The 13,461-nt window shown below is 42.5% G+C and overlaps 1 protein-coding gene across 2 annotated transcripts in view; it reads right to left on the reverse strand.

Annotated features, from left to right (window-relative positions):
- The window catches only part of LOC143281214 (uncharacterized), a 33,819-nt gene extending 28,891 nt beyond the window's left edge, over positions 1 to 4,928 (reverse strand). The window contains exon 1 of one of the 2 annotated variants that reach the window (XM_076586296.1): positions 4,765 to 4,928. The gene's annotated coding sequence lies outside the window, so the exon portion shown is untranslated. Of the gene's footprint in view, positions 1 to 3,802; positions 3,944 to 4,764 lie in introns of those variants that run through there. The other variant, XM_076586293.1, reaches the window with a different exon arrangement.
- Between the last annotated feature and the right edge of the window lie 8,533 nt (positions 4,929 to 13,461).

The raw sequence follows: 13,461 nt of genomic DNA on the forward strand, positions 1-13,461 counted from the left end.
CACTCCAACAGGTTTTTATCACCACTGACATGTGCTTGAACAACCATTTACACCAGCTTGCTCCTGATACAATTTCCACCATTTATCACTTATCCCCCCACCCCCACCCCTCCTGCCCATCCCCCCTTTTCCCACCACACTCACACAGGCCCTTACATTCCTGTAGTGGCTGGGCCCAGTTCTCAGCCAGCAGGAAGGCAGAGGGAAGGAACTGGCAGAGAGAGGCCACAACTACAGCATCCTGGATGAGATAATCAGGGCAGTGAAGTAGAGCCATTACTCTTGAAACATAAGCCAAGCCTATCTCTCCCTTCTGGGGGTCTGGTCTTGTCAAACTGAATGCATGGGGTTTCAGCAGCAAGATAGCAGTACTTTTTAGAAACCATGTGCGCAGTCACATGCAACACTCCTGACACAGAGAACAAGCTCTCTTACACATACAATGTGTGTGCGTGTGTGTATACTCTGTATATGTGTGTGTGTGTGTGTGTGTGTGTGTGTGTGTGTGTGTGTGTGTGTGTGTACCCAGTGTGTGTGTGTGTGTGTGTGTGTGTGTGTGTGTGTGTGTGCGTGTGTGTACCCAGTGTGTGTGTGTACCCAGTGTGTGTGTGTGTGTGTGTGTGTGTGTGTGTGTGTGTGTGTGTGTGTGTGTGTGTGCCTGTGTATGTCTGCAAATGTGCCTCTGTGTGCAAATCCATGCACTGTATTTGTGTGTGCATGTACATTAATGTATGTATACACATACACTGATACAGACACTAAACACATACACACACATGCAGGCATGCACACACATGCGCACAAACACAGATACATACACTGACACACACGAACATGTGTGCACACATGTATACCTGCATGCCTAAATGTTAAAGTACATATGATATTCGTAAGCAGAAACCCAAGGTACAACAAACGACTGCATGGTTGTATATATATATATATACACTGGCTTACTGAAGGAAAGGATACATACTGGCTTTAAACAAGAAAACAGACACACAGATAGAGCCACACACAGAGCCACACACAGAGACATACACACACACACACACAATGTATACAGTATCCAACTTTCAAAATTTATTGGAACTGAGCATAAATGCGTCAAGCAGGCTCTGAGTCAGTCAGTCTCATTCACTAACTCAGAACTGAGAAAGTGATGGATGGCATGAGTCAAAAACTACTGTGACTTATGACTGACAACCACATTATTCTCCAAGAGGGTTTAAAACAGATATTCCAAACAGAAGCCATGTGACTTTATTCACCAACTTTATCACTTTAACTTCAGATTTAAAGTATGTATGAACCTTTCTTTACTGTTGTGTTAAACAGGTTTGGGTGAAAGGGAGATAATATCAAATCCCGCATACACCTTGGTCTCCCAGTACTCAGTCTAGGCTTCTTGCAGCACTCAGTAAAGCATATTTTTCAAAACCTTTCACAACTCTGCACTTTGTATCTGTACACTTATTAGAACTAGAAGTTAACAGAACTATAATTCAATGAGCATACTATAATGAGCATGCTAATTCTGTGCACACCTTCCAATATTGTTTTTTTTTTTTGTTTGTTTGTTTGTTGTTGTTTTTTTTACTGTAATAAACCTAAAATCTATCCATTTAATCATTTACAAAATTTCACTTCCTTTTTGAAAAAGACACAAGCATCAGTGTATACATTTGTTGTTTCTATTTGTTTATTTTATTTGATTATTTCAGTTTTCCATTTTTGTTTTCTTACGATATTTTCTTCCAGAAAGTCACTCCTTTCAAAGCGGTGTACAGTTCTATGACAGCGATCAAATCTGTTTACACACAGGCACAGTATGCAAAGTTTTACAACTACAATCAAATCTACACAGACACAATTACAAACACACTATATATAAATATATATATATATATATATTATTAATAGTGTGTGTGTGTGTGTGTGTGTGTGTGTTTCCTGACAGTCAAACTCAAGGAAAGAACATAATTTTCCTATACTATAGTTATATACAAAACTTAATCTTGTGCATTGTGACAGTGCATTCCAGAAACTGGCAACAACCATCATCCCGATTCTTTCACTATGGTGGCTACACCTTTTCACCCAGCTTAATTAAACCAAAGAGTGCTAGTGGATAGGTAGGTGCCACAAAAAGGAAATTTTTGATAAACTGATCTGGGAGTAAAGCCAAGTGAAGCAGAAGAGACTTAAAGGGTACATACTCTTTATGTCCTAAAAAAAATGAAGACTAGTAAAGGAAAAAACAAAACAAAAAATTATTTAAAGAGAGAGAGAGAGAGAGAGAGAGAGAGAGAGAGAGAGAGAAGAAAAGAAAATATTTCTACAATATTTTATGTACTATCATCCCTAATATTCTTTGTGACCTGGGATACCTAGCAATATACTATATAGACGTATTCTATAATACATATATTTGATCACATGGGAAGAAATTAGTTAAATCATTTCATATTCATCATTTGGCCCAGGTTACCAACTGTGAAGATTTTTTCTAGTACATAAACTTAAGAAGCAACTCCTAGAAGCTGAGAAGTAACTTCCTATGTGACAGAGAAATCACACCCAGAAATCAATATGAGCATCCAGAGACTAGACTGGGGATTGTTGTTTGTTTCATATTCCACTGTGTTTAGCAAGAGTTCAGAAACATATTCCTCATCTGCCCAAGTGAAATTACATCACTGTCATGAGAACGATTAAATAAATACTGAATAATGTATGGCATACATTAGAACATATGGATAAAAATCCAAAAATGGTGTGACGGTTATTTTCAGGACTAATTATAAAGATCATAATTTCATAATAGTGCTACTACTGCTACTAAAGTACTGTTAGTGTTACTACTCCTCTTGTCCTATGAGAGATAACTGCGCCAGTACTCATTTCTGAAACTTAATATAAAAACTGTTTAAAGTATTTTCACTGCTTCTTTTCCATTTCATAACCTTTCATTTTATATGATTTCTTCGAAAGCTTTAAGTATTATCCACTTGGTGTTAATGTAAACTATTTGGTATGATGTATTCAAGGAGGATGATTACAAAGTGCAGTGGAAAATATTTTAAATTTATATCCTGGTTTCAGCACACTGAAAACTGTCCAAAAAAACAAACTAATAAATGAAAAATACTATGAATTGATCATACTCACAAACGCTGGGTGACTTTTTTATTTTCTTTAAAGCTAAGCCATCATCTTAAAATCAACGGCAATGATGCACACTGAATCCCTCCACTTTAAAACTTGTTTACAAAATAGCGTCATTTTCAGATTTTACTGATGGTGCTGTTTAAAACAACTGTAATGACAAATTAAGTAATACTTAAAATACTATTACTAATAATATTTTTTTCAAATCACACCACCTTGGGACGAAGGGAAAATTCACGCATGCCTGCAAACTGACAAAGCATGCCGTGCGGTGAATGAAACGAACAGGCGTGTACAGAAACGCACCCCGGTGTTTTCCATTATTTGTTTATCTTTAGTTTTAAGGACTGTCGTGGAGGCACCGAAATGTATCTTTTAAAAAAACAAAAACAAAACAACAACTAAAACTGACCGGCGCTTTCAAAACCTGGACAAATGCGCTAAATGTAAAAGACATAGTGGGCCGTGTTTACATTGACAGCCCAGTGAAGAAAACCCTTCCCTCCCATTCCAGCATCGTACAGCAGACAACTCGGGACTGATCTACGGTTCTATGTGTATTTTTTAGTATACGATTCGTCAGCGTAAACACATTCAAACCAAACTAAAACGCATGAAAAAGGATGCTCACCTCAAGATCATAATAAAAATAATATTTATCCCGTCCGTCTTTTAACACATTCACCCCTTTTCCAACAACAGACGCTTGTATCTGTCATAAATTCTTCACATTCCACCTTCTTTGTACAGTCACAAACTACATGCGACTGAACTTCTTACTCTCAAAGCCTCTACAGTTTGCGTATTTCAAGTCTTCGCTACAGATTCAGAATTTATCCATGTTGACTGATAAGTGTCATTTCGTGAATATTATTCACTAACATATCTTATAAACAAGAAGTAAGTATCCCAACTAAATGTATTTTGATAGAATATGACTGGAGCAGAGACTACAAATAGGAACAGGTGGCGCTACATTCTTAACCTTTGCTTGAGGTCAACATGTGCGGCTCGTGCGAGCGTCGACCGTGTTGTGTTCGTTACTTGCTGCTGTGGTGGAATTGACTGGCAAACTAACTTGTGATGATTCAGCTACAGATTTCACTATGTGAATAATTTTCAGGAAATTCCACATGCATGCCATATAACCTGATATTCCAAATCAACAAATGTCCCGCAACGGAATGTCCCGTCAACAGACCGAAGTCTGTTGCGTGTCGATCAGCTGCCGATCATACCACACGTGGAATCGCGGGGAATTTTATGAACAATAAAATTAACCATTAACTTTTATATATTTGGAGTGTTCACCGTCACGGAAAATGCCCCTGCTTTGATATATCCAATACAATACTTTTATTATGACAAAACGCGGCAATCCGTCACGAGTTGTAGGGTGGCCGGTTGCTGGTTTGATTCTCTCGCTCGCTCGCTCGGCTCAGATGCGCGGGCATTGCTTGCCTTATCCCGACGTCATTCATAGCCTTTAGCAATTTTTTTAATATGTTTGTATTTACTGTTTTAAACGGCCATGCAATGTGGCAGTCACACTCGTAAATTGTAGGGTCGCGTTAACGGGATGGTGGAAAATACCTTGTAGCCGAGACTGTCACAGCGGTATGCAGTGGACTTGAGAAAACTCCGTAAAGTGACTGACTCGACGAGGAGCCGCATTGAAGTCCTGTACAACTTCGAATCCATCGCCATTACAGTCATAATCACCGGCGCCAGATCCAGCCTTATTCACAATCTTTAAAACAAACACTTTAAAAATATCTGGGGGGTTTTGTGTGCAAAATTAAAGCACTGACTTCCCGGCTTCGGTACTTATTCCGCCGGAATCCACATCTTGGTCTTGTTTTTTTTTTTCCAGGCTTATCCACTGCTTGTCAAAAATGTGTTTACTGTACAGCTGACGTAGGTGCGTCTATGTGTCAATGTAGGGTGTGTGTGTGTCCGGCAGTGTGTGTGTGTGTGTGTGTGTGTGTTCCTCGGTGTGCTTTTTGTCTAACTGACGTGTTCTTGTAAGCCCCTTGAATCACAGGATTGAAAGCGGAATATAACTGTTCCCGCGGCCTCTTGTCAGTATTAGACAGTCATATACATATTATTTGTTATATGTATTCCCATAATGTCTAATGTGTCCAGAATGAAAGTTTGTTAGGCCGCTTGTGGACTGATCAGGGATTGCAGACTGGGCCAGCAGTGTTTGTTATTGATACGCCCTGTTCTGTGAAGCGGAGGGGGGAAGGGGTTAATGTGCTTTTCAGTGTTTGGTGGGACGGGCCGGGTGTCACTGAAGACCCGTCTGTGGCGGGGTCATCGTCAGTTTGCTTCAGGTTTGAATACAACTGTATACCATAAGGTATATGCTGTCTCAGTTCAACCAGCATTGTCTGCTTGCCGATGAATCCGTGCAATGCCCGTGCAATGGTAGACAAGGAAAAAAACACGACCAAAACAACATTACTCAAATGGGCCTGTACGCCTTTGCCGCATTCTGACTCATTCACACACCATTGATTCATAACCCAGCCACGCACATCAGTCGTAGTCATCAGTGCTGTCAGTCCATCATCTTGCACTCATAAAGCTGCCTCCCGTGACTCGGGAATGAGTGGCATTTAACGTTCCCAAGGTCATGGTATTTGTCACAGCCAGTGTACTAGTAGGAGCCGTCAAGTTTCTCATATTCAGTCACTCAGTCACTGCACACGGTAATCAGTACCGCTGTCCCATAGTTTCATTTTCAAGGGCTGAGGTGTCAAAGCGTGCCAGCGGCGGACTGATCCATATACGCTGCACCCGGATACCTGCTTAAGAACTATATTAACAAAGTACCGGCCCTTTGCTATTAATTGTCTGTTCATGCGTGTCGATACTCCCCCGTACTGCACGTGTGTGTGTGCGTGTGTGTGTTGTTGTTCTTCTTCTTCAGTTTAGCGTCTTTTAGCAAAAAGTGTTATGACAAAGATAGGAGGAAAAGACGGCTACTGGTGAGGGAAAAGTAACTGTTCACGCAGTGTACCGGAGTTAGTGTGTGTGTGTGTGTGTGTGTGTGTGTGTGTGTGTTAGATTATTAAACTGGTAGTCAGTGAAATTGTGTCTTAAAAATGAGATAAGTTACAATATATAACGTACATCCTTTGAACGAAATAGGTATACAAACGATAACAGTAAGCGAACTGGACTAATCAACAAATATTTGACTCGGTAAGATTAAGCACTGATAGTCAATGTAATGTAATAATGATAATTGTCAACATATAAACATGGAAAAAAGAAACTAATTATTGTATGATTTATTAAAGGCATGTGGTTTGGGGGAGCTGAGGTGGGGTTTTGCGTGATTGCATGGATTCATGTTCATGTTTTCGTTTCTTCTACAGTATTGATTGTTTTCACACACACACACACACACACACACACACACACACACACACACACACACACACACACCGGCAGAGAGCGTTTTGCCGCTGTAAGATTTTGCCGCATAGATAACTTATGTTATATATATCTGATTTGTAATACATAAAATAAAGAGGGAAATTAATCAGTGTGTGTCAACTGACTGCTTGTTGCTTTTTTTTGCTTTTTTTTGTGTGATTATTTTCACACACACACACACACACACACACACACACACACGCGTATGCATAGTTGGACCTCGATATGATCAACATCAACCTCCACACCCCCGACCTTCGGCCCAGCCGCAACACTGTGCTTTGATCCCGCTGCCTGAAACAGACTTCTAAACTTTTATCTGCCACTGACTTTCATGGCCCTTTTATGAGGGAGGCAAACTTTTCAACTTGCGGCGACTCCATGCCAGGTCCAGGGTGTTTGAGGCACTGTTGAGAAAGTTCCTCTTTGCTGATGACTGCGCGCTTGCTGCACACATCCATGAGGACATGCAGTTCATTATGGACAGGTTCTCAACCTCCTGCAGGCGCTTTGGACTCACCATCAGCCTCAGCAAGACCGAGTCCATGTACCAATCAGCTAGCTCACAGAACGCCAGTGGCCTCCCACCCCCCACCCCACCCCCTCCCTCCCACCCCCCACCTGCAATCAAGATAGATGACACAGAGATCAAGTCAGTCGATAAGTTTTGCTACCTGGGCAGCACTCTATGCAGCGACGGAGCCCTTGATGCAGAAGTGACGCTGCGTATCGCCAAGGCCAGCTCCGCCTTTGGCAGACTCAACAACAGGCTATGGAACAACAAAGGCATCAGGCTCAGCACCAAGATGAAAACCTACAGAGCTGTTGTGCTGACCACCTTATTGTACTGCTGTGAAACATGGACAACATATCGCCGTCACATTCAATAACTTGAGCAGTTTCACCAGAGATGCCTACGAAAGATCCTCGGCATAAAGTGGCAAGACAGGGTCCAACATCCAGGTCCTAGAGAGGAGCGGCCTGCCCAGCATCGAAAGCCTGTTGATCCAGTGTCAGATACGCTGGACAGGACACGTTGTCTGCATGACAGACAGCAGGATCCCGAAGATGCTCTGTATGGCCAGCTGAAGGAAGGCCACCGCGAACTTGGAAGACCCTGCAAGCGCTTCAAGGACACATTGAAGACAAACCTCAAAGCCTGTGACATAGTCATCGCTTCCTGGGAAACTGATGCCCTTGACTGCTCTCGCTGGAGGATGCTGTGCTCTAGTGGCATAAAGACGTTTGAAAACAAGAGAACGCTAGCCATTAAGGAGAAGCGTGAGCGAAGGAAGCAGGGCTCAACTTCTGGAGACGTTTTCCCTTGCAACACCTGTGGGAAGTGCTGCGCATCCAGAATCGGCCTCTTCTCCCATATGAGGACACACACCGACAGATAAGCCTGCCTGCTTACTCATCCGTCCATCAATCAATGTGTGTGTGTGTATGTGCCTGTGTGTCTGTGTTTGTGTCTATGTGTGTGTGTTGTGTTGTGTTCAGTAGTGTGTGTGCGCGCGCGCGTGTTTCTGTTTGTTTTCCGTTTTTGTTTTGTTTTCGCAGTCTAAGTGTGAGCGGCATTGGCCTACTAGTACACGTGTGTGTGTGTGTGTGTGTGTGTGCTTGTGTGTGTGTGTATGTGTGTGCGCGCGCGCGCGTATGCGTGTCTGTCTGTGACAGTGTGTCTGTCTGTCTGTCTGTGACAGTGTGTGTGTGTGTATGTGTGTGCGTGTGGTGGTGTATCTGTGTCTGTGACAGTCTGTCTGGGACTCTGTGTGTGCGCACGCGTATGTGTGTGTGGGTGCGTGCGTGTGTGTGGATGTGTAATTCTTTTCCACTTCCACCTACACCTATTCCCCATTTCGGATGTATTCAAATCAAGTTTTGTTTTAAAGGTACATCAAAAACTTTTAGTTATTGTTTTCAGTCACTGTTCGTCAAGTTACACTATGATAACTAAAATTTAGACTGATAAGTGACTGACTGATTGATTTAACAATTGTTTTTACTGTTCGTATTACACTACGATAACTAAAATTCAAGTTAGATATATTTGTTTGTTCAACTGTTAACTATTGTTTTCACTGTTCGTATTACACTATGATGACTAAAATTTAGATATATTTGTTTGTTCAACTTTTAACTATTGTTTTCACTGTTCGTATTACACTATGATAACTCAAATTTACTGAAATTTGCTATGGTAGTCACATGATTGTGCGACGCCCTTCGATCACTTCTGTGTAATGACACCCTCAGTCTCCCGCACTGTGACCATCTCCCTCGCCATTAGTAGATCATATGTGTGAGTTATTTATCATGATTTGTTCTAATGACGAAGTGTCTGTTATTTCATCATAGGTTTTCTCAGTTTAAAAAAAAAGGAAAGAAAAAAAAAGCTTTTAAATTTCTGTCCCTCTCTCAATACGAGGCAGTTTTCTGTACACTATTTGTTTCCGACATCATTGAATTAAGTGACTGACTGACTGATTGATTGAGTGACTGGATCTGGGCGAATACGTTGCTGAAGCTAATGTGAGAGGACAATAAATCGGCCTCTCATATGCAGCAGGAATGAGTGTTTCCGACCGTGCTGAACCGAGTGGAAGGGCTAGGTTATCTCCCTTCAACCACTTTGGCTTATACCTCTGAGCTATCGGGGACAGTTGGGACAACTAAGAAGGAGGATAACTGAGAAGAAGAAGGAGGATAACCGAGAAGCAGAAGGATAACTGAGAAGAAGAAGAAGGAGGAGGAGGATAACTGAGAAGGAGGAGGATAACTGAGAGGAAGGAGGAGGAGGAGGATAACTGAGAAGAAGAAGGAGGAGGAGGAGGAGAACTGAGAAGAAGGAGGAGGAGGAGGATAACTGAGAAGGAGGAGGAGGATAACTGAGAAGGAGGAGGAGGAGGATAACTGAGAAGGAGGAGGAGGAGGATAACTGAGAGGAAGGAGGAGGAGGATAACTCAGAAGAAGAAGGAGGAGGAGGATACCTGAGAAGAAGAAGGGGGAAGAGGAGGAGGAGGAGGAAAATAACTGAGAAGAAGAAGGGGGAGGAGGAGGCGGAGGAAGAGAAGGAGGAGAAGGAAAATGTTGTGAACCACCGTGTATTTGAACTGGCTCAGTTTACACTGCGTTTTGAGAGAGAGAGAGAGAGAGAGAGAGAGAGAGAGAGAGAGAGAGAGAGAGAGATCTAAAGACAAACAAAAGATAACAAAGAACAAAAAGATCTAAACTGTTTTAGTCGTCCAGAGCTACTTCACATGAAATGCCGTTGACGGGGAGGGAGAGACAGAGACACAGAGAGAGAGACAGAGAGAGACAGAGACGGAGAGAGGGAGAGACAGATAAGACAGAGACATAGAAAGAGAGAGAGAGAGAGAGCTCAAGTGAAACTCTAGGTACACACACACACACACACACACACACACACACCACACATAGGGCTTTAAAAAAAAAAAAAAGAAAAAAAAAAGAAAAAAAAGAAGAAAAAAAAAAGACGACACAACGAATACCCATCACACAGAATTGATTGACACAGCTATATTCAAGGATGCTTCTCTTCACTGAAAAACAAACAAACAAAAGATAACAATGATAATAATAATAATAATAATAAAATAATGACAAACGTCGGTTTTCGTAGAACTCTGCAACACTCACCCAACAACTTTAATTGAGAAAAAAAAAAAACAAAAAAAACCAACCAAAAAAACGCAAGATCAGCCAAGCCCACCACTTGGCTTCCTTTGACCGTCACCCGCTGAAAACAGCACCATTCATCGACGCCGCACGGTGTAACAACTTCAAACAGCCCCCTGCTTGGTCTTACCCCGGCGAGGCCATTCTGGGCTAGCCTCAGTGGTGGTAATGACCATCAGGGTCATTGATTTTGTGGCATGTCAAGATAGGCCCCCTTATGTCAAAATAGGCCCCCTTATGAGAGACTTTTTCCGAATTGTCTTCCCCTGTTCGCCGTGTGGTGGTGCTGTAGATTAATGAGGAATTACCATAGACAAATGATGTATTCATATAATTATCTCAGTGGAAATTACCCCCTCTCTGCGGGTTTGATCAAGCAATTAAGAAGGATGGGGGTGCGGGTCGTTCTGTTCTGGGCTAACATGTCACGTACTTACTCCTCTCCTTCTCGCCTATCATGATCTGACTTAACGAAAGCAAACTTGAAGGACTGTTTTACTTTGACTGATACACTGTATTGAACTGAACTCGGGACTAATTTGTTTCTCCAGGGGGTCATTTTAAGCTAGACTTAGTTTCCCCATATCCATGAGGGGGGAGAGGGGTGGGAGTAAAATCTGCCATCTTCCATTAAGAAAAAAAAAAGGGGGGGGGGGGAGGGGGACGATCGCTCTCCGTACCTTTCACATGCTAAGCGAGCACTCTACCACTTGAGCTACATCCCCTGGTGAATGAACACCGTATCTCCCAAACAACGATGATGATTACATCATTAAAAAAAACAAAAAAAACAAAAAAAACCTCTATATGTAGCTCTTGTTGAAGCTTATCCTGTTCTTTTTGTTGCTCGCCCATCCATAACTTTCCTTTCCCTCTGCTGGAGAGAAAAAAATGTATGTTCGAATCGTCGAATAGGCTTCAGTATTGCTTTCTACATGACGCCAGCAGCAGGTTTTGACATGGTATCGTCAGCTAGGGAGGGTGGGGGTGGGGGTGGGGGGCAGTTTCGGGGGGTCGGGGGGGGGGGGGACGGGGGATCGGGGGGACCTGGCTGAATTGCATCACGCCATGTGTTATCTTTACACATCGCCTGGCATGGGAATCCATTTCTTTGTCGTCGGGCCGTAAACTTTAGACATATCACTGTGTCTATAATCGATGACTCGATACTTGGATATAACTAGCCTATAATTGTAGGCGACAATAATACGGACCGACACTGACACAGACGTTTGTGCCTAAGCAAGCGCATTCGTGCGCAAATGCACATAGAGGCTGCACGTGCGCGCGCACACACACACACGCGCAGAATGGCGGACAATACGCAATCCCAGTGACGGAAGTGCACAGGAAGTCAGTTTCAATGCGAAGGAGCATCTCTGTGCCGTACTGCTGCTCAGTCACTGCCTTCGCTGGTGTTCAGCATTGTCTGTTGTGATTTTGCACAGTCAGGACACCATCAATAAATCTCCCTGTTTAGTGATGACAATAATCATTTTGAAACGTATCTCGACTGATGTTTTATATTTCTTTCTTCTTTCCCCCGTTTTTTTCTCGGATCTTTGCCCCAATCGGTATTATGTAACTGAGTACATGACATGACAGGCCACTGATGATAGGCTTCGATTTGATTTAACTAGAACTGCACTGACCCACGGCGCCCCTTTTTTTTAGTGAAAGTGAACAAATTTTAGCAACAAAACATCGTTGATTTTGCGCGAACAGTCAGTCACGTGTGTTAATATTGAAACAGATAACTCATTAACTCTTTCACTGCTATAGGTGGCTTAATTCGACTAGACAGTGCACCGCCTTAGGTGACTTTACTCGACTAGACAGTGTACCCCCCATAGGCGACTTTAGTCGACCAGACCGCTAGACAGTGCACCGCCACAGGTGACTTTTGTCACTTAGACAGTGCACCGCCATAGGCGATTTTAGTTGACATCAAGGGGTCATGCATAAGGACCATTTTTCACGTCGTAATCAAGCTTGACAGGTGCAACCAGTTCCCCACCAACAGAACAATGACTAACCTTTGCCTTCTGACCGAGTTTGAAGTGAACAAGTCTGTTATTTTGACATGGTCCGAAGCCTTTGACTGAGAGCATCATCTCTAAAAGTATCTGGCAATGGGGGGGGTTCACACACAAACTTGGTGGTGAAAGAGTTAACTGTGGCATGGATTTTTTTTGGTTGCCATTTTTCGAATGTTCCCAGTATGATGTATATGGAAAATTATGCCCGGTAAATAACTATTGTTTCTTTGTTCTCAGCTCTTTTATGGGAGCATGTCTGTATTCCCACAGGTCTATGTTCCCACAGGTCTATATGTCCCCAGTCTATATGCCCCAGGCCTATGTAAGTTCAATCATACATATTTTGGGGTACTGGTCAGCAGTGGTCAGTCATCAGTTGTCAGCGGTGCTCAGTGGTCAGTGTTGGTCTCTAGTGGTCAGGCCGTCAAAATAATGCGCAAACGTGATAAAACAATGCAGTCTGAAGACTTTTTGTCAGTAGTCGTCAGTGAATGGTCAGCATTGGCAAACGGTCCGTAAAAGCGAACAACAGTCAATATTAGTCAGCTAATGATCAAACCCTTCCATGACATTTAAATACTGCATAGCCGTCACAGTGGTGAAAGATGAACTCTGGCAGTGTACAGCAGTTGTCAGTAGAGGTCACATGCTGCGCGATATAATAATGGATAGATGTAACAAAATAACACAGTCTGAGCACTTTGGCTCATGGTCAAAAGTGGTCAGCAGTGGTCCTAGACCTTGGGGAACATTTATAGACCTTGGGGAATATTGACCTGGGGGAACATAGACCTGGGGGAACAGAGAGCTGATCCCTTCTTTATTATCAGATGTAAATCAATATTATTTTATACTTCCACGCTCACTTAATCCTTTATTTTCCATGCAGTTATCATTGATTTATTTAACTTAATTTATGCATCAATTCGTTTATTCGTTAATTCGCAGAACGTTCGTCAAGATCCTATCCCCTTGGGAGGTTTTGTGCAGATCTACCCCCTTGGAAAATTTGTACAGATCTAGCCCATTGGAAGATTTGTACAGATCTGACACCCAGAATAGAAGCGATTCAAGCAGTTGCTGCAGTTGCTGCGCTGCAGA

Source organism: Babylonia areolata, chromosome 4, assembly GCF_041734735.1.
Source record: "Babylonia areolata isolate BAREFJ2019XMU chromosome 4, ASM4173473v1, whole genome shotgun sequence".
NCBI lineage: Eukaryota > Metazoa > Mollusca > Gastropoda > Neogastropoda > Buccinidae > Babylonia > Babylonia areolata.